Below are 22,195 nucleotides of genomic sequence, written 5' to 3' on the forward strand. Positions count from 1 at the left end.
TCATCGGTCTCATCGGATTAGGAAAGGACGGGGAAGGAAGTCGGCCGTGCCCTTTCAAAGGAAACATCCCGATATGTACCTGAAGTGATTTAGGGAAATCACGGAAAACCTAAATCAAGATGGCCGGATGCAGAATTGAACCGTCGTCCTCCCGAATGCGAGTACAGTGTGCTAGCCACTGCGCCACGTCGCTCCGTCCCATCAGCATGAATCCTGTTCGAACATGTTCTTCAAATGGAGCCACGATGCATGCAAGAATGGCATCGCGGTACGTCATACCAATGTTCTTCCCATGTATTGGTACAAAGGGTGGCTTACGGCCATACGTAATTTCACCCTAATGCACGACTGAACAGCCTTGATAAGGATGGCCATCTACGTAACATTTGGGGTGTAACGATTATCCTCCTTGCCTCCATACACGAATATAAGTACTGTCAAGGTGGAGACTGGTACAGCCCACAAAGTATGGTCTCGTGCCCATTCGACACAATCCCTCTCCGAGTCCCTGAAAGACCTTCTGGCACTAATCCCTGCTCATGGAGCATATTTCGTATCGTTTGTGTTGACACCTACACTTCTGTAGCTGTTTGGAACTACATCCTTAAACATGTCGCATAGCGTCGAGTGCGTCTTCTTGCTGTTATACGAAGATATCGGTCCTGCACACATATTCTTTTTCTTCCGTGGCCACTACTGTGGCGATCCTCAACTGATCGTTTCACTAGAATCTTGTTTTACATTCTAGAAACATTACTTTGACTCATAGCGACATTCTCTGTGGCGTCCGCTAGTCTCATTCGCTGCCCCATTGGAGTGACTATATTGAGCCTCTGATCGTACTTTACTGCTGTCCACACAATTCTGAAATAAGACTCGTAATGATAAACAGCACAAGTACTGTAATGTTGACAGGTGACACGGTTCCCACAGACTGCCCCATCAAGGTAGTAATGTGAAATATTTCCGCTTTAGTTACGTTACAAACAAAGCAATGTATTGAAATCATAAAGTGTTTAAAGTTTCGTCAATATGCTACATTTACTTTGACCACTGTACGAGTGGACATAAAACAAGTGACAATGATACAGGACACTATTTTTCAACCTAGTCACCACCAGTCTGTAAACAACGACCTAGATTTCCACCAGTCGTTCAGTTCTTCGACGACAGAAATCCACACTTTGATCACAGAGCCATTCGAGAACCACTGCTTGAAGGTTCTGCGGTTGCTACGAATCAGTTCCTCGATTGCCTGGATATTGTTGTTTGAGGCCGATGTCGGTGTCCTTCCTTCCCGATCAGCATCACCAAGGTCTGTGCGGCCTTGGTCAAACAGTTGGCAGCATGTCAAAAAATGGTTCAAATGGCTCTGAGCACTATGAGACTTAACATATGTGGTCACCAGTCCCGTAGAACTTAGAACTACTTAAACCTAACTAACCTAGGGACATCACACACATCCATGCCCGAGGCAGGATTCGAACCTGCGACCGTAGCGGTCACGCGGTTCCAGACTGAAGCGTCTAGAACCGCACGGCCACACCGGCCGGCCGCAGCATGTCACTATACCGCGAGAATTTCACGGTGAATGTGTGCAGTTTAGACGTTTCACCCATAATAATCGTACTGTCCATTATGCTCCAGCTTGGCAGTAGATTTCCAGTTGCCGTGACATTTCACTCCAAAAATGTGATGCATCCGTTCTCCGTACCGCGTAAGGCGTCTGCAGGAAATGCAGAGCATGTACTCTGTTCTGACAATGTGCCGTTTTTTGTGCAGGTGTCTTGGCATGGCACGTCTCATGTGACTTACATTTTGAAGTCACCTCCTAATTCAGTAATTAACCAAGTGCAGCCATCTGAAGATGGGTGTGATTGCCTGAAACCGATAATGGCAGTGATATAAAACTTTTTTCTAAAAAAAAAAAGGTATTTGTGGTTGGCTGCGCTTCGCATCAACAATCCTTAACTGAAAAACAGCCATCGAGTACTGACGCCATAGTTTTGAGGATGAGAATTCTTTTTACCAAAACTGGCAAAAATTTGGTACGCCAGAATTTGATCAAAATGTGTATACCATGTTGTTCCACAGCCACATAAAAATCGCATAAGCTCCTCAACTCCTTCTCAGAATTATGCAGCATGGAAAATGTAGCAGATTAACATTATTCCACAGCAGTTTCAGCTGTTCCCAAGACAACACTTACGAATATCCGTTGCATTCATTTTAAAAAATCAATAGAGACAAACAAGATGCATCATACTAGGCAGCTTCTAGTTCAGTAATTTCGAGAACTTTTCTCGTGAAGAAAACCAACGGTCTAGCTAACATACTCTAAAAATGCATTAAAAACACGCTTGACCGCAACAAAATATTTATTTGCAATTGTAATCGGTTTCGGTCAAAATATGGCAATCTTCATTTATACCATGATGGTAGGCGGTGGAGTTCTCAAAAGAATCTGATGCTCGTAGAGACACGACACCTACTCCGTTCACCGCCACCGTTTACCATCATTGTATAAATGGTCTGAAGATGCGCACATTCTGACCGAAACGGGTTACCATTGCAAATAAATATTTGATTGCGGTCAAAAACTGTTTTTAATATAATTTTAAAGCTTCTGGTTCACTTCCATGCAAGTGTACGATAAGTTAGCTTTGATTCATTCCTTACAACAAGCTCTATAAAGGCCTGTGAAGACCATATCCTAATTCCAACTGATTTAAGTTTTGCTAAAGGTGTATTGCAGTTTTGTTCTAAACCACCGATTCTGTTTCACACATTTCCTTCAGTAAATGTATTACAGCTTTAGCTTGAACAGTCTCATACGAGGAAGTCCAGTGTTGAGAAATTGTTCATCACTGATGGCTAAATAGCGTGCCTACTCTCGCAATAATACATCGTGTCCACTGGTGAACGGAATTGCTGTTCCTAGGCTTGGTTTTACCATAGTCTCCGCTGGTTAAGGGTACAAACTGAGCTATATTCCCTCAATCAGAAATTGTGTTGGAAATTCTGAGACTCATAACAAGAAAGAAGAAATGTAGACAACATTATAGCGTAAATTCGGGCGACATGTGCTGATAAATAATGAAATCTATGTAGACGTGATAAGCGAAAGCGAATCGCTGCAGAAGGCAGCTTAGCATGTACGAGATTACAGAGTCGATAAACGGTGTACTTTACCTTTAAACTACTGATATAAATATTAACATACAATGAAATTTCACTATGGCGTTACGATTCAGCAGTTACACAACTTTCCGGGTGCTGTTTATGACATGCCATCCGTGGACCTGTTGCCAAGAATACTTAACGTGTTGGACGCCTCTCTGGTATTTGCTGGCACTCGCATCTGTCAATCAGCACACCTATAAAAAATGTAGCTATCCGTCACAAATTCAATATAACTGCCGAAGAGAGTCATGGACTGAATAAATGTACATTGTCATGAAGTAATGTTGTTGCTTTCGTTTCTAACTCAGACTGATTTAGATATAGGGTTGATGAGGAAAATTGTATTTCAGAGCTGTTTTCGATGGAGAAAGGAAGATTCCATATTCAGATAGTAAAAAAAAACTTGCTGACAAATCTGTGCCTCATTTTCGAGCGCTCGCCTCTCTTAGAATGGTGCCCAGAAGAAAAGAAATCTCTGAACATAAAGGAAGTGTTTAACTTTGCCTCGTCTGAATCACCAAACGGTAGAAAACAAATGGAACCTTCGGTCCAATGCGCGTAAATCTCTGAGCTGATCTTAATTTATGTGACTGGAGCAGATATGTCTTCCACCTAAGATTGAATGACTGAAAACGTAGGTATCTACCTGAAATGTCGGAGTATCACGGAACAGATCGTGACGTGAAAGGCGTTAATTAGTGACTATGTACCATATTAGTGATTCATTCGGTTCTATTAAGAAATCTGACGGCTGTCAATTCTGGTTTAGGCAAACATATAGTTACCTGCAGTTGCTGCTATGGTCATACTAGGAGGAGTGGTAAGTGATCATACACATAAAATCATTTTGAGAATTTATGTTTAGTCAGTAGCAGTCTTCCACAGTCTATTGAGGTGATATACAATATCTCGACACACATCTTGGAAATGAAAATAAATCTCCTTGCTTTCATTATGGAAAGGATACCGAGTCTGAAAAGTACACAATCTACACAGAGTGTTCAGGATCAAGTTACGCATAACTTGTTATATTTACAAAATCAAGTTCAAGGCACCCATGTTATTGTTGTGGTCTTCAGTCCTGAGACTGGTTTGCTGCAGCTCTCCGTGCTACTCTATCCTGTGCTAGCTTCTTCATCTCCCAGTAAGTACTGCAGCCTACATCCTTCTGAATCTGCGTAGTGTATTCATCTCTTGGTCTCCCTCTACGATTTTTACCCTCCACGCTGCCCTCCAATACTAAATCGGTGATCCCTTGATGCCTCAGAACATGTCCTACCAACCGATCCATTCTTCTTCTCAAGTTGTGCCACAAAGTCGTCTTCTCCCCAATCCTATTCAGTACCTCCTCATTAGTTATGTGATCTACCCATCTAATCTTCAGGATTCTTCTGTAGCACCACATTTCGAAAGCTTCTATTCTCTTCTTGTCCAAACTATTTATTGCCCATGTTTCACTTCCATACATGGCTACACTCCATACAAATACTTTCAGAAACGACTTCCTGACACTTACATCTATACTCGATGTTAACAAATTTCTTTTCTTCAGAAACGTTTTCCTTGCCATTGCCAGTCTACATTTTGTATCCTCTCTACTTCGACCATCATCAGTTATTTTGCTTCCGAAATAGCAAAACTCCTTTACTACTTTAAGTGTCTCATTTCCTAATTTAATTCCCTCAGCATCACCCGACTTAATTAGACTACATTCCATTATCCTCGTTTCGCTTTTGTTGATGTTCATCTTGTATCCTCCTTTCAAGACAATGTCCGTTCCTTCCAACTGCTCTTCCAAGTCTTTTGCTGTCTCTGCCAGAATTACAATGTCATCGGCGAATCTTAAAGTTTTTATTTCTTCTCCATGGATGTTAATACCTACTCCGAATTTTTCTTTTGTTCCCTTTACTGCTTGCTCAATATACAGATTGAATAACATCGGGGAGAGGCTACAAACCTGTCTCACGCACTTCCCAACCACTGCTTCAAAAATGGCTCTGAGCACTATGGGACTCAACTCCTGTGGTCATAAGTCCCCTAGAACTTAGAACTACTTAAACCTAACTAACCTAAGGACACCACACACATCCAAGCCCGAGGCAGGATTCGAACCTGCGACCGTAGCGGTCGTGCGGTTCCAGACTGTAGCGCCTTTAACCGCTCTGCCACTCCGGCCGGCAACCACTGCTTCCCTTTCATGCCCCTCGACTCTTATAACTGCCATCTGGTTTCTGTACAAATTGTAAATAGCCTTTCGCTCCCTGTATTTTACCACTGCCACCTTCAGAATTTGACAGTATTCCAGTCAACGTTGTCAACAGCTTTCACTAAGTCTACAAATGGTAGAAACGTAGGTTTGCGTTTTCTTAATCTAGCTTCTAAAATAAGTCTTAGGGTCAGTATTGCCTCATGTGTTCCCATATTTCTACGCAATCCAAACTGATCTAACCCGAGGTCGGCTTCTACCTGTTTTTCCATTCGTCTGTAAAGAATTCGCGTTAGTATTTTGCTGCCGTGACTTATCAAACTGATAGTTTTTGACTATTAGTCAACATACAGTGTTTAACTGACACTGGAGAACTAGTATATATCATCAGCCTGACAGACACATTGACGAACTGCTGAGATTTTTTTTTTTTTATTTAGTCGTCAAGCTCCGTAGGACCAAATTGAGGAGCAAATCTCCACGGTCATGGAACGTGTCAGTGCATGAAATTACAACATAAACGCAATAAGATATAAAAATAAATGTTCATGAACCTTAAAAAAAGTCAATCCATAATTTTAAGAAAACCCTATGAGCAATACAATAAAAATCAGCTTAATTTTTCAAGGAACTCCTTGACAGAATAGAAGGAGTGTCCCATGAGGAAACTCTTCAGTGGATTACTGCTTTTTGAATTCGAGTGGCAGCTTACTGAAAATGGATGCAGTAGTGTACTGCACACCCTTTTGCACAAGAGTTACGGAAGTCCGATCCAAATGCAGGTTTGATTTTTGCCGAATATGAACCGAGTGAAAGCTGCTCATTCTTGGGAGTAAACTAATATTGGTAACAAGAAACGACAAACAGGAATATTCGTATTGAGAGGCTAATGTCAAAATACCCAGACTCGTGAACGGGGGTCGACAAGAGGTTCGTGAACTAACACCACTTATTGCCTGAACCGCCCATTTCTGGGCCAAAAATATGCTTTTAGAACGAGAAGAGTTACCCCAAAATATAATACCATACGACAATAGCGAATGAAAATACGCAAAGTAGACTAATTTTCGTGTCGAACGATCACTCACTTCTGATACCGTTCGAATAGTAAAAATGGCAGTATTAAGTCTTTGAACAAGATCCTGAACGTGGGCTTTCCACGACAGCTTACTATCTATCTGAACACCTAGAAATTTGAGCTGTTCAGTTTCACCAATCATATGCCCATTCTGTGAAATTAAAACGTCAGGTTTTGTTGAATTGTGTGTTAGAAACCGGAAAAACTGAGTCTTACTGTGATTTAGCGTTAGTTTATTTTCTACAAGCCATGAACTGAGGTCATGTACTGCACTATTTGAAACCGAGCCAATGTTGCACACAACATCCATTACTACGAAGCTAGTGTCAGCAGCAAACAGAAATATTTTAGAGTTACCCGTAATACTAGAGGGCATATGATTTATATAAATAAGGAACAGGAGTGGCCCCAACACTGATCCCTGGGGCATCCCCCACTTGACAGTACCCCATTCAGACCCCACATCACAGCCATTATCAACATTCTGAATAATAACCTTTTGCTGCCTGTTGCTAAAGTAAGAGGTGAACCAATTGTGAGCTACTTCCCGTATTCCGTATCGGCAGATTTCACACCCACTTCTCATACCTAAAGGACTGGTGTGTTATCGATGAAGCCGAATAGAGACATTCTCAGAACGTCGATTAAGGACCAACAGGTGGATAGCGTACGGCACTTATTCAAAAGACCGACTACTATATAACATCAACATCCAAGTCCGCTAGCCACAGTAAGGTGTGTGGTAGAGAGTATATAGCGTACCAGTATCATTTTCCATCCCTCCTCACAGCCCCTCGCCCATTCTTACCCCACCTCTCCATACTTCATTCATGAATGTGAATGCGTTTTAATTTAGATCGTATCTGGGTATGACTTAAAATAATGTCACCATGAATTGTCGAAAACAGTTGTGCTTTAACGATTCCTGTGTTGAATGACACGTTCCGAAAGCTAATATATTTTTAAAAAATGAATTTTGATTTCTCTAATTTTAGCGTAGTGGTCATTACACAATATGTATTTTTGTGTTGGACCAGCTAGCGTTATTTTCTTTCAAACGTCTGCTGCGTCTGTAGATTCTTTCTACACCTACATCTGCACCCTGCACAGCAATGAGCGTGACAGACGGTAGTTTCATGGCATTGTATGTAATATATTTTAACCATTGCAAATTCTAATGGATGTTGGGAAGAATCTCCTTAGTTGCTGAGCTACATTTTCTCAGTGTGCTATGTATAAATCTATCCCTAGGAATTGTATTCCTACATACTTTAACGACTCATTAAGCGTCTAGTCAAAGGCTGTTACATTACTTCCTTTGCAAGATGAACAACTTTACATTCCTTGTAAAATGAAATGTTCAATATTTGTCTAGGAAACATGGGCTCTGAAATGCATGCCTTAAGAGTCACGATCATTTGTTCATCTTCGCTAGTGTGAAACGTATCTTATCCACTGAACAAATTCCCATAACTCTTGTGGTATGCTTTTTAGAGTCTATGTTTGCTAGACGTTTTTTTGTTTTGGTCCGCACTATCTCCTCCAAAACTATGGAACCCGAAGAGCTAGTCATACAAGAGATGTGTTTCGTATTATTGAAGATGAACAAGTGCTCATAACTCTTCCTTCAGCTATGCGTTTTAGAGCCCATTCTCTTGTTTTGGTCCATCTCTACACGTTGCCTACCCTACAATCTTAGCAACACCACCGGTACATGTACTCCACTGAAGCTTCCTGGCAGATTAAAACTGTATGCCGGACCGAGACTCGAACTCGGGACCTTCGCCTTTCGCGGGCAAGTACTCTACCAACTGAGGTACCCAAGCACGACTCACGCCCCGTCATCACAGCTCTATTTCTGCCAGTACATCGTCTCCTACCTTCCAAACTTTACAGAAGCTCTCCTGCGAACCTTGCAGAACTAGCACCCCTGAAAGAAAGGATATGGCGGAGACATGGCTTAGCCACAGCCTGGGGGTTGTTTCCAGAATGAGTGTGCGCTGATATGAAACTTCCTGGCAGATTAAAACTGTGTGCCGGACCGAGACTCGAAAAGAACAAAAGTAGAGCTGTGAGGACGGGGGATGAGTCGTGCTTGGGTAGCTCAGTTGGTAGAGCACTTGCCTGCGAAAGGCAAAGATCCCGAGTTCGAGTCTCGATCCGGCACACAGTTTTCATCTGCCAGGAAGTTTCATATCAGCGCACACTCCGCTGCATTTGAAAATCTCATTATGTACTCCACTGTTAGACGTGTCAGAGAGGGCTTCGCCTATACGTTTACGGTCCAGGGTCCCTTACCTCAAATGGAAACATTTATCTTTCTCCAACACCCCTGAAAGTTTTTAACACCATCACCGACTCACTCCATATATTATAAAGAGTGAGGGTTCTGTAACACTCCCTTGGGATAGTCCCGAAATTAGCCTTACATACATCGATTTCGTCCCGCGGAGAACAACCTGTTGAGCTATATGTGTTAGGTAGTCCTGAACCCGGTCACTAAATCTCTTCCATTACTCGATAAGCTCGTATTTCGCTCCATTACAGATTATGTGAAACTGTACCGAACGCCTACCGTCAAGAAACAGAGCATCAACCCGGGCGCCCGAGTCATCACCGCTGTTTCACTGACAAACGAAATGAGGTGTGTTTTGCATGATCTATGAATCCACACTTATTTTATCCAGCAGATTTTCGTTCCGTGAAAAGTCACAATGCGTGAGCATAAACATTTCCCTCAATTCTACAACAGATTGATGTCAGCGATATAAACCTCTAATTATGCGTACGTATCCTTCGCCACAAACAAGACTTGTTTCTCCTGTGATGTCGGTCTGTTTGATATAAGATATGACTGTCCGTATTCTAAGACAAATTGTTTGTACAGTTTCACTGGATAATCTCGATATTGTTCAGCTTCAAAAGAATATGGGATGCTTTTAACTAATCTATTGTGCCCTACATCGTAGATGATGGTTAATAACCGAAACCGGTAGATGACTAATGGGACAAATAAACAGTTGACGGTTAAATGCATTTTACAAAATACTTTACAGCTGGCGAACCTCACCTTATGGAAACATTACACGTAAAAAATACTAGAAAATGGCATAAAAGGTCGAAATCTGGGGTGTACTTCAATAACAATAAGACAGTCAAATGGCGGAGTGCTCAACTGGCTCTGAGTACTATGGGACTTAACATCTGAGGTGATCACTCACCTAGAACTTAGAACTACTTAAACCTAACTAACCTAAGGACATCACAAACATCCGTGCCCGAGGCAGGATTCGAACCCACGACCGTAGCGGTCGCGCGGCTCCAGACTGCAGCGCCTAGAACTGGCGGAGTGTTCCTTCAAAAAATATTGTATGACCGTTGCTCAGCAATATCAAAAACTTTATAAAAGATATCTAGCCCCTTTGACTATACATTACTTTTACCCTGTTCTACACCTTCACCATCACTATTTTATATGTCTAACGTCACTGCTCAGTAACTTACTTGTCAGTACTAATTTCAGCAGTGCTGTGCTTATCTCTAAGCAGATATTTGTCGGTAAATGCGCTCACCATCCTCGATGGTAGGGAGTATGTAACATGTTGTCTCGGATGGATGATCTTCAACAAACGTAAAAGTAAGTTGACATAAGCGTCCACGGAAGTGGGCGAACTCTCACTCTTCATGTTCATGTTCTTGCAGACAACGTTAGAAGTAACTAGAATTTCCACAGATGAAGCGTTATCTATAATGAAGTAATATCTGAAAAAAGTTGTGCACATTTTCAGGCGTATCTTGATAAATTTTAAAGTTGTGCAGACATTGCAAACTTCCTTTAAAGTTCGGAAATGTAAAACAGTACACTTCATAAAACGAAAAAACTTGATACCCTAAGAGGACGATGTCAGTGATTAACAAAGTAAGTTCGTCAACTCATGCAAAAATAACTGGGTATAACAATTTATAGAGACCACTAGTTGCAGATCGTTATTATTTTATTACTAGTGAACTAGTTCCGGCCTCGAGATCATCATCCAATATAACTTTCAAAATTTTTCATTGACAAAGTCGCATGTCTACATTCCCAAAATTTAATTCATAATTATAATACTGCTTGCATGTGACACTCTACCTAGGGCCACGTGAACGCATAATCATAAATAAGTATGTCTTTTTAAACTTATAGTCATTTTGGGATTCATGTTACACGATTACTGCATCGCCAAAACTACTGTAGTTTAGAGTAATAAAATAATAACTTTTAGCAGCTTGTGGTTGTTATTTTTATAAAATAAACGTCTCATACGAAGACTGTGATGCAAAACTTTAAAAAGAATTTATATGTATATGTAATGAACCGTTACACACTCGCAGTCATAGGTAAATCAGTTGACAGGCTCTGGTTCATTGGTAAGGTACCAGAAAAATCCCGTAAAGCTAGAAATGAAACTGCCTACAAAACACTTAGGCGACCTGTCATAGAATACTGATGTAGTGTGTGGGACCCACGTCAGATAGTGTCAACAGGAGTAATGAACATATGTGAAGAAGGCCAGGTTTGTATGAATAATGTGACAGCGTCACCGAGATGCTGAACAACTTAACTGGTAGACGCTTGAATATAGAAACAAACTACACCGTGGATACCTACTAGGAAACCTTCAAGAACTACCTCCAAGTAGTGACTGTAGTAATATCGCCAAATGAGGGCGAATGGATCTACGGAGGAGACCGGCAACCTTGCTATCTGCTTATATTATAAGAGTAAGAGTCGAGGTCAGGTTTGTTTATCGGTTTCGGCTTTGCAGCCATCATCAGATTTAACGATCACAGCAACGACACTTTTAGACACGTGGTCAGAACATAGTATCGACTACGCACCTACGTGTCAATGCTGTAGTCGTTAAATCTGATGTATGATTTTGGGCTCTCCTAGCGTATGATGCTTTCTAAATCTTCTCGGGTTGCTGACCCAAATAACGCAACATTTCGGCACGCAGACTTGTTGCCATCTTCAAGCATTTCTGATGACGACGCCATCCTAAAGAACCATTCAAAATTAGGTCTGATGATGGCAGTAAAGCTGGAAGCAGTAATCAATGTTAATGAAGTTGAATGTGGATGAACACTGTAATGGTTCCACATCGGACTCTGCTACCGCACATTTTTTTTATTTAGTCTCGTACGACGACCAATTTTAATCTTACAGGCTGTTCTCAATTGCTACAGGCGCCAACATGCAATATATCCGACTTCTCGAAGTGTCAAATTCGCTGCAAAAGGGAAACATTAGATGTTGACATCTGTAGCATATGAGAATGGTTTTAAGGCCAAAAATGGTCAGTTGTCGAAAATAAATCAAGAAACTGCCAATGAGCAACAGCCACGGTGGAACCATTACAATGTCGTTTAGCAAATTTGAGGCTGTGGTAAGCCACACGAAGGAAATGATATAGCTGAATGTGACCAAAACGTTGACTTTCATCTAGGAGTATGTAAAGGGCTGTCAAATGAAAATGGGGGAGATGGAAGAAACTCAAGTAAGTTGTTTGTTACTTGAAAAGTAATCACAATACTGTTAAATTTGCACCAATGCGAGATAAGACTGTCAGTGCCTTCAAGAAAAACTATTTACTGTTTCTTATGTAACATGAATATACCCAGGCGTCCATCTCTTCGCCCACGAATGTCTTTCTTCAGGGCTCCAAAAGTACGGAGATCGCATGGGGAGAGATAGAGGCGGTATAGAGGATGTGTCAACGCTTCCCAGCGAAACTTCAGTAGCGTAGCCGAAACAATAGGCTCTCCAGCTCCGGGAAAGTCAATATGACCTTTTTCTTTGACTGCTCATTGGCTTTCTGGAGCACGGCGCCACAATTAACGCACAGCGGTACGTGGACACTCTGCAAAAATTGAAGTGCGCTTTCAGCACCGAACGCCCAGGAATGTTGACGGACGGGATCATTCTGTTGCAGGATAATGGCGGCCAACATGTTGCCAAGATTGTTTCTACTACACTGGGAAAACTTGACACATCCTCCGTGCTGTCCCGACCTCCCTCCCGTCTCCCCCCCCCCCCCCCCCCCATGCGATTTCCATATTTTTTAAGCCATGAAGAATGCCAATCGCAGCCGACGATTTGATTCGGTGCACGCCTTTGTGCAATCATGTTTCCGTGGGCAAACGTGAATATTTTGCTATGAAGGCACTGAGCGACTTGTTTTACAGTGGGATAAATTTATTAACAGTTATGCCAATTACTTTGAAATAATAAATAGTTGAGTTAGTCTCGTTTTCTTTTGACTGTCCGTTATGTTGTAATCTCCCACGTCATGCTAACGCAGGGCTAGGCTTTTCACAGAGTGCAGAGGAATATAAGCTGTCATTATTTGCGAGCTACATATGTGTACAGAACAGGAAGAAGCCCTAATTATTAGTTTGGTGCCAAACTTTGTGGTGGTATTCAGGTTGCTATGCTTTTATTTATCGATTGCCATTTTTAATTAAAACTCACTGTTGCTAACTGAGCTTATATGTTGTCATTTTGTCGTTTGGAGATAGTGAGTAGTGCTGTGGATGCTAGAAAATGGAGAGCAAAGTGGAGAAATCGGAACATTTCCGACATTTCTTCTGTTTCAGTTCAACAGAGGGGCGACTGCAGCGGAGGCAGCTAGAAACATTTGCACCATGTATTAGTATAAGGCCACTGGACGGATCACGGCAAGAGAAATTGTATTCTCATTTTAAGGAGAATCGTTTTGCATTAGTAACTCTCGAAGTTCAGGTAGACCTTCGGTGTTTGATGACGATCGTATAAAAGTATTAATTAACAATGATCTGCGTCAGTGTACTCGAGAAGTCAATTATTCAAAAACATAAAGGTAGGAAACTATGTAGACAGGAGTGACACCACCAGCAGTCGACCAATGGTGTAAATGCCCAGAAGATGACCCCTACGTCGGGTTGAAACCGGTTGGCGGTATAAAAATAATAAATGCGATTAATGCTGTGTTTGAATAATTGATTAATCATATTAATCGCTGCTTCATCTCCACAACCATATTGTCCAAAAATACTCGAGAAGTGGCAAATGTGATGAAATGTGAGCATTGCACCATTGTGCGGCATTTGCACGCAGTGGGGAATATTCAAAAATGGCGTGTATGGGTACCGCACGCTCTAATCCAGAATCACAAAAATCAGATGGTGGCCTTTGTGTACCTCCGCTCGCTCGTCAGCAGTTGGCTCGTGAACAATACCGACCATTCTTATCATGAAGCATTACTGGTGATCAGAAATGGCGTGTTTATGCTAATATAAAAAAAAGAAACGAATGATTGAGCCCTAACATAGGAGCAATCCCCCGTACAAAAACATGACCTCATCCACAAAGGTAATGCTACGCATCCGGGAGCAGCGATAGTGTGGTGTCCTACGAATTGCTTCCGCGAGGCGTAACCCTCCCTGCTGACACTTACTGTCAACAACTGAGACGTGTAACAGACACATTCCAAGGACAACGACGAGAAAGACTGCGTGGAGTGATGCTATTCCAATGTAACGCCTACCCGAATTACGCTTGACTGACACAGTACAGGAGTTGGGATGGGAAGTCATTCCGCACCCACCTTATCCATCTGATTTTGCGCCCTGAGATTTTCACCTTTTCCACTGTCTATCGGAAAGCCTTCAACGAACTTCCTTTCCGGACAGAAATGCGCACAGAACAAGGCTCGACGAGTTCTACGCCTGAAAAGCATGTGATTTCTACAGTCACGGAATCTAAAAGTTCGGCGTTGGCAGGTTGTAGTCGGTAGTGAAGGAGAATACAGGGTGGGGCACGCAATATCTTACCAATTGTTCCTTTCATAATTTGCGACGTTTATTAGATATCCCGCTGGGATCCCTACAGCAGTACCAGCACAGCTTGGAAAAACAAATGAGTTACGAAATGACATGTAATTCACGATACTGCCGCTAGGAGACTAGTAAGTAGCAGTGGCTGACAATGGAAGACTGACGACACAGCAACGATCGGCAATTGTGTTACTTTCTCATGAAACGAAAAGCCTTGTTGTGACTCAGAGGCGTTTTCGACAACAGTTTAACACACGATGGGTCCCTTGCAAGAAGACCATCCACAGGTTGTATGATAAATCTGTACAGGAAGGAACAGTATTGGAAGCGAAGCGACCTCGGCCTAAGCCTGTTTGTTCGCCGGCGAATATTGAAGCGGTACGAGTTGCTGTACAGAGAAGTCTCAGGAAATCGTGTGGAAAGGCAGCAGTGCAACTGGGAATATCCAGATGCTCCATTCAAAGCATTCTTAAAAGTGATCTCCGTATGTACCCATACAAGATGACCTGTGCACAGAAGCTCACTGAAGAACACAAGCAGAAGAGACTACTGTTTGCTCAGTGGGAGGAGGATAGGGAAGAGACTCTCACCAACGTTCGGTTTTCAGACGAGGCGCACTTTCATTTAGACGGTGTGGTTAACAAACAAAATGTACGCTTTTGGGCCACTGAAAACCCACAAGTGCTTCATGAACGACAACATTATGATCCGAGGATTACAGCGTGGGCAATAATTTCCAGTCACGGGCTTCTTGGACCCTATTTTTTTTGAAGAAACTGTGAACAGCGGGCGTTATTTGAGCATGCTTCGCAATAGCTTCATTCCACAGCTTCTTGCTACTGCCTTGTCCTTCAACACGCAGTGGTTCATGCAAGATGGAGCAAGACCACATACTGCAAACACTGTGTTGGAGTTTTTAGACAAGTACTTCGACATGCGGATCTTTTCACGCAGGTTTCCAGGTCGCTCCAATGACGGACAAAATTGGCCCCCCAATAGTCCAGACCTCAATCCGTGTGACTTTTTTCATTGGGGGTACCTAAAGGAAAAATTTTTCCCGAAACGTCCACGTGATTTAACGGAGCTCAGAAGACTTATTCTTCAAGCTTGTAGTGAAATTACGGAAGACATGTGCCGTAGGGTAATCATTAACTTCAGTGTTCGTTTTAAGGAAGTTAGGAAACGAAATGGTGGACATATTGAGCATGTGCATGGACGGCTCTTCATTGTAGTATATGTTCAAATGGTTCAAATGGCCCTGAGCACTATGGGACTTAACTTCTAAGGTCATTAGTCCCTTAGAACTTAGAACTACTTAAACCTAACTAACCTAAGGACATCACAAACATCCATGCCCGAGGCAGGATTCGAACCTGCGACCGTAACGGTCGCGCAGTTCCAGACTGTAGCGCCTATAACCGCACGGCCACCCCGGCCGGCTAGTATACGTTCCTTTCAGATTGTATTGACAGTAAAGTTTATATTCAAAAACAAAATGGTAACACATTTCGTGCGCCACCCTATACAGGGTGTTACAAAAAGGTACGGCCAATCTTTCAGGAAACATTCATCACACCCAAAGAAAGAAAATATGTTATGTGGACATGCGTCCGGAAACGCTTACTTTCCATGTTAGAGCTCATTTTATTACTTCTCTTCAAATCACATTAATCATGGAATGGAAACACACAGCAACAGAACGTACCAGCGTGACTTCAAACACTTTGTTACAGGAAATGTTCAAAATGTCCTCCGTTAGCGAGGATACATGCATCCACCCTCCGTCGCTTGGAATCCCTGATGCACTGATGCAGCCCTGGAGAATGGCGTATTGTAAAACAGCCGTCCACAATACGAGCACGAAGAGTCTCTACATTTGGTACCGGGGTTGCGTAGACAAGAGCTTTCAAATGCCCCCATAAATGAAAGTCAAGAGGGCTGAGATCAGGAGAGCGTGGAGGCCATGGAATTGGTCCGCCTCTACCAATCCATCGGTCACCGAATCTGTTGTTGAGAAGCGTACGAACACTTCGACTGAAATGTGCAGGAGCTCCATCGTGCACGAACCACATGTTGTGTCGTACTTGTAAAGGCACATGTTCTAGCAGCACAGGTAGAGTATCCCGTATGAAATCATGATAACGTGCTCCATTGAGCTTAGGTGGAAGAACATGGGGCCCCCTCAAGACATCACCAACAATGCCTGCGCAAACGTTCACAGAAAATCTGTGTCGATGACATGATCGCACAATTGCGTGCGGATTCTCGTCAGCCCACACATGTTGATTGTGAAAATTTACAATTTGATCACGTTGGAATGAAGCCTCATCCGTAAAGAGAACATTTGCACTGATATGAGGATTGAGACATTGTTGGATGAACCATTCGCGGATGTGTACCCGTGGAGGGCAATCAGCTGCTGATAGTGCCTGCACACACTGTTCATGGTACGGAAACAACTGGTTCTCCCATAGCACTCTCCACACAGTGACGTGGTCAACGTTACGTTGTACAGCAGCAACTTCTCTGACGCTGACATTAGGGTTATCGTCAACTGCACGAAGAATTGTCTCGTCCATTGCAGGTGTCGTCGTCGTTCTAGGTATTCCCCAGTCGCGAATCATAGGCTGGAATGTTCCGTGCTCCCTAAGACGCCGATCAATTGCTTCGAACGTCTTCCTGTCGGGACACCCTCGTTCTGGAAATCTGTCACGATACAAACGTACCGCGCCACGGCTATTGCCCCGCGCTAATCCATACATTCTAATCAGAATCGACAGCAGACCAACACTCACAACGATAGTTCAGGTATACATGCCAACGTCGCAAGCTGAAGATGAACAGATAGAGAAAGTATATGAGGATATTGAGAGGGTAATGCAGTATGTAAAGGACGAAAATCTAATAGTCGTGGGCGACTGGAATGCAGTTATAGGGGAAGGAGTAGAAGAAAAGGTTACAGGAGAATATGGGCTTGGAACAAGGAATGAAAGAGGAGAAAGACTAATTGAGTTCTGTAACAAGTTTCAGCTAGTAATAGCGAATACCCTGTTCAAGAATCACAAGAGCAGGAGGTATACTTGGAATAGGCCGGGAGATACGGGAAGATTTCAATTAGATTACATCATGGTCAGACAGAAATTCCGAAATCAGATACTGGATTGTAAGGCGTACCCAGGAGCAGATATAGACTCAGATCACAATATAGTAGTGATGAAGAGTAGGCTGAAGTTCAAGACATTAGTCAGGAAGAATCAATACGCAAAGAAGTGGGATACGGAAGTACTAAGGAATGACGAGATACGTTTGAAGCTCTCTAATGCTATAGATACAGCAATAAGGAATAGCTCAGTAGGCAATGCAGTTGAAGAGGAAAGGACATCTCTAAAAAGGGCCATCACAGAAGTTGGGAAGGAAAACATAGGTACAAAGAAGGTAGCTGCGAAGAAACCATGGGTAGCAGAAGAAATACTTCAGTTGATTGATGAAAGGAGGAAGTACAAACATATTCCGGGAAAATCAGGAATACAGAAATACAAGTCGCTGAGGAATGAAATAAATAGGAAGTGCAGGGAAGCTAAGACGAAATGGCTGCAGGAAAAATGTGAAGACATCGAAAAAGATATGATTGTCGGAAGGACAGACTCAGCATACAGGAAAGTCAAAACAACCTTTGGTGACATTAAAAGCAACGGTGGTAACATTAAGAGTGCAACGGGAATTCCACTGTTAAATGCAGAGCAGAGAGCAGATAGGTGGAAAGAATACATTGAAAGCCTCTATGAGGGTGAAGATTTGTCTGATGTGATAGAAGAAGAAACAGGAGTCGATTTAGAAGAGATAGGGGATCCAGTATTAGAATCGGAATTTAAAAGAGCTTTGGAGAACTTACGGTCAAATAAGGCAGAAGGGATACATAACATTCCATCAGAATTTCTAAAATCATTGGGGCAAGTGGCAACAAAACGACTATTCACGTCGGTGTGTAGAATGTATGAGTCTGGCGATATACCATCTGACTTTCGGAAAAGCATCATCCACACAATTCCGAAGACGGCAAGAGCTGACAAATGCGAGAATTATCGCACAATCAGCTTAACAGCTCATGCATCGAAGCTGCTTACAAGAATAATATACAGAAGAATGGAAAAGAAAATTGAGAATGCGCTAGGTGACGATCAGTTTGGCTTTAGGAAAAGTAAAGGGACGAGAGAGGCAATTCTGACGTTACGGCTAATAATGGAAGCAGGGCTAAAGAAAAATCAAGACACTTTCATAGGATTTGTCAACCTGGAAAAAGCGTTCGACAATATAAAATGGCGCAAGCTGTTCCAGATTCTGAAAAAAAGTAGGGGTAAGCTATAGGGAGAGGCGGGTCATATACAATATGTACAACAACCAAGAGGGAATAATAAGAGTGGACGATCAAGAACGAAGTGCTCGTATTAAGAAGGGTGTAACACAAGGCTGTAGCCTTTCGCTTCTACTCTTCAATCTGTACATCGAGGAAGCAATGATGGAAATAAAAGAAAGGTTCAGGAGTGGAATTAAAATACAAGGTGAAAGGATATCAATGATACGATTCGCTGATGACATTGCTATCCTGAGTGAAAGTGAAGAAGAATTAAATGATCTGCTGAACGGAATGAACAGTCTAATGAATACACAGTATGGTTTGAGAGTAAATCGGAGAAAGACGAAGGTAATAAGAAGTAGTAGAAATGAGAACAGCGAGAAACTTAACATCAGGATTGATGGTCACGAAGTCAATGAAGTTAAAGAATTCTGCTACATGGGCAGTAAAATAACCAATGACGGACGGAGCAAGGAGGACATCAAAAGCAGACTCGCTATGGCAAAAAAGGCATTTCTGGCCAAGAGAAGTCTACTAATATCAAATACCGGCCTTAATTTGAGGAAGAAATTTCTGAAGATGTGCGTTTGGAGTACAGCATTGTATGGTAGTGAAACATGGACTGTGGGAAAACCGGAACAGAAGAGAATCGAAGCATTTGAGATGTGGTACTACAGACGAATGTTGAAAATTAGGTGGACTGATAAGGTAAGGAATGAGGAGGTTCTACGCAGAATCGGAGAGGAAAGGAATATGTGGAAAACACTGATAAGGAGAAGGGACAGGATGATAGGACATCTGCTAAGACAAGAGGGAATGACTTCCACAGTACTAGAGGGAGCTGTAGAGAGCAAAAACTGTAGAGGAAGACAGAGATTGGAATACGTCAAGCAGGTAATTGAGGACGTAGGTTGCTACTCTGAGATCAAGAGGTTAGCACAGGAAAGGAATTCGTGGCGGGCCGGATCAAACCAGTCAGTAGACTGATGACCAAAAAAAAAAAAAAAAAAAAAAAATCCATACATCAAATGGGCATCTGCCAACTCCGCATTTGAAAACATTGCACTGTCTGCAAAACCACGTTCGTGATGAACACTAACCTGTTGATGCTACGTACTGATGTGCTTGATGCTAGTACTGTAGAACAATGAGTCGCATGTCAACACAAGCACCGAAGTCAACATTACCTTCCTTCAGTTGGGCCAACTGGCGGCGAGTCGAGGAAGTACAGTACATACTGACGAAACTAAAATGAGCTCTAACATGGAAATTGAGCGTTTCCGGACACATGTCCACATAATATCTTTTCTTTATTTGTGTGTGAGGGATGTTTCCTGAAAGTTTGGCCGTACCTTTTTGTAACACCCTGTGTACTGTTGATTACTAAATTCTCTGTTACAAGTGCCTGTTGCGTTTATTAAACTTACGGAAAAACGCTACCAATAATTGCACCGACCCAGCAGCAGTAGAATGGGATGTACTCTCTTCCGTGCACCTCGTAATGGTTTGCCTAGATCTAGATGTAGACAGTTGGGATGGGGGGATTAGTGGAGCCTCCATCGATCTTTTCTGCTCATAAAGAAGTAGCTGTGTGATTCCGGCAGCCTGCTTGTTGCTATGGAGGAGGTCGGTCTGCAGAGCAGCAGGTAGGTCATTAGACAGTAGGCTGGCCGCTCCAGAGCAGCGCGCGGCGCGCGGACCGGCGCAGAGAGAAAATACCTGTTGCACGCGCGCCACGGCCGGCCGCCTGTCCGGGTATGGGCATGAGTGCGGCCCGCGATCGCCCACACCGCCGCCCGGCGCCGCCTGTTGGCAAAAGTAATTCGCGCCCAATTCCGCGGGCGCCGGCGCGTCACTCCACCAATTTAGCGCGTTAGGGCGCCCGAGGAGCGTCTGCCCGCCCGCTATTTCCATATCTCAGCGGCCGTCGCTCGAGTGGACTCCGTTGGCGACCGGGGGCGCTCTCCCCACCGTCTGACTCACTTCTGTAGAGTTCCGAGCTCGGTAATAAGACTGCGGGAAAGTATTTCGTCACAGAGTGGTGGTGACTGCGTAGGATTTATTTTTCTGCTGGCCATGCGAGTGCCGACGGCGACGCTGCCCTCGGGTCATACCGCTAGACCTCTGGCGAGAGACTGACAGCTGTCAAAACACCTGGCAGTCTGTCAACAGCGACGCACCACCTCTGGCGAGAGCGGCGATGCGCCGTTACGCAACGGTTAGTGCGTCGGGAACCAGAAGCGGAGCGACAGCCGCGGTGACACGGCCCCAGCCGCGGTTGTGCAACGTGTTTACAGTCGGCGAGGTTTTTCCGCGGCAATGCGACGCTCTCCGCCTCGTCGCCAGAAGTAACGAGGCTATTACTTTAGGTTTTTTTTATTTTCTTTTTTACCTTTCATGCGCGGGTGCGTGGCTGTCGCTGCCGGTCCGTTGCGCGCGCCGCCCGTCGGATTGCCCCCTGCGTGTCGATCTCCCGCTCGCACAGAAACCTCTTCTCAGCTAGCGGCCGCCTATACCCCGTGCGGAGCAGCTACGTCGTGGCTGATCGCCGCGGACAGACTGGCGGCAGCCACCGGCCCGAGACCGCAGCTCCGCGAAGCGCGCGCGCTCTCGCGGCCGGCCAGCTCCCTCGCGCGCGCTCTCGCGGTTGAACGCCGGAACCACTCCCCTTTGCCGGGCAGAAGGCTTCGAGGCTTCGTCACCTTAAGCCGTCGGCACACGGACCGTGCTGTCGAACGTTAACGTTGAGCGTGCCAATTTCAACGTGCTGCTGAACGCTCAGGAACGATGCGACTTGTGCATACGGTACGTGGGCCCCAACGTGGTATACGCGATCGCAACCCACTCCAGCGGCAGTTTGAGGGATGTTTCTAGTTCGTAAATCTCATTTTACTCAACGGGCGCGTGTAAATTTCCCACGTTAGCTCCATTAAAACGCACATTTCCTCCATCGACCACGAAAAGGGAAGTACCATGTCCAATCAATAAGGACACAGGCTTATAAAAGTTCCATTACAAACAGTGCGTTACAAATTTGGAATACTTCTTCGCATATGATAAACATTATTTCATCATTTCCACATTTTAGTAAAACCCCCAGGTCAGCCTTACTTGATCACTGTTCCTATCCGGTAGCAGAATCTTTGCAACATGTGAATTACGAAGCGTAAAAGAAAAAGGAGCAAAATATCTTTATACAAGTAGCGCAAGCTGTCCTGTAGATTAAGTCAATCGAACCAAGCCACCCCTCAAAAAAAGGTCAACTTATATTTACGTAACATCAAATATAATTGCATATAATTATATTAAACTAGTAATAAAGTATCAGAACCTAATAAAAACGCGAATGTTAGAAAAAGAATTTGGAAGTGTTATAACGCGAACCACCGCCCCAACACAAACTCATAGCCGCGCAAGGACGCTAGTCATTACACTTTTTTTTTTTTCATTTAGTCGTTGCTGATAGTTGTGTTTGATCGCTGCGGACGTCAAATGACATCCGTTCAAGTTCGTTGGT

Source organism: Schistocerca americana, chromosome 5, assembly GCF_021461395.2.
Source record: "Schistocerca americana isolate TAMUIC-IGC-003095 chromosome 5, iqSchAmer2.1, whole genome shotgun sequence".
In the NCBI taxonomy this organism is placed as follows: domain Eukaryota; kingdom Metazoa; phylum Arthropoda; class Insecta; order Orthoptera; family Acrididae; genus Schistocerca; species Schistocerca americana.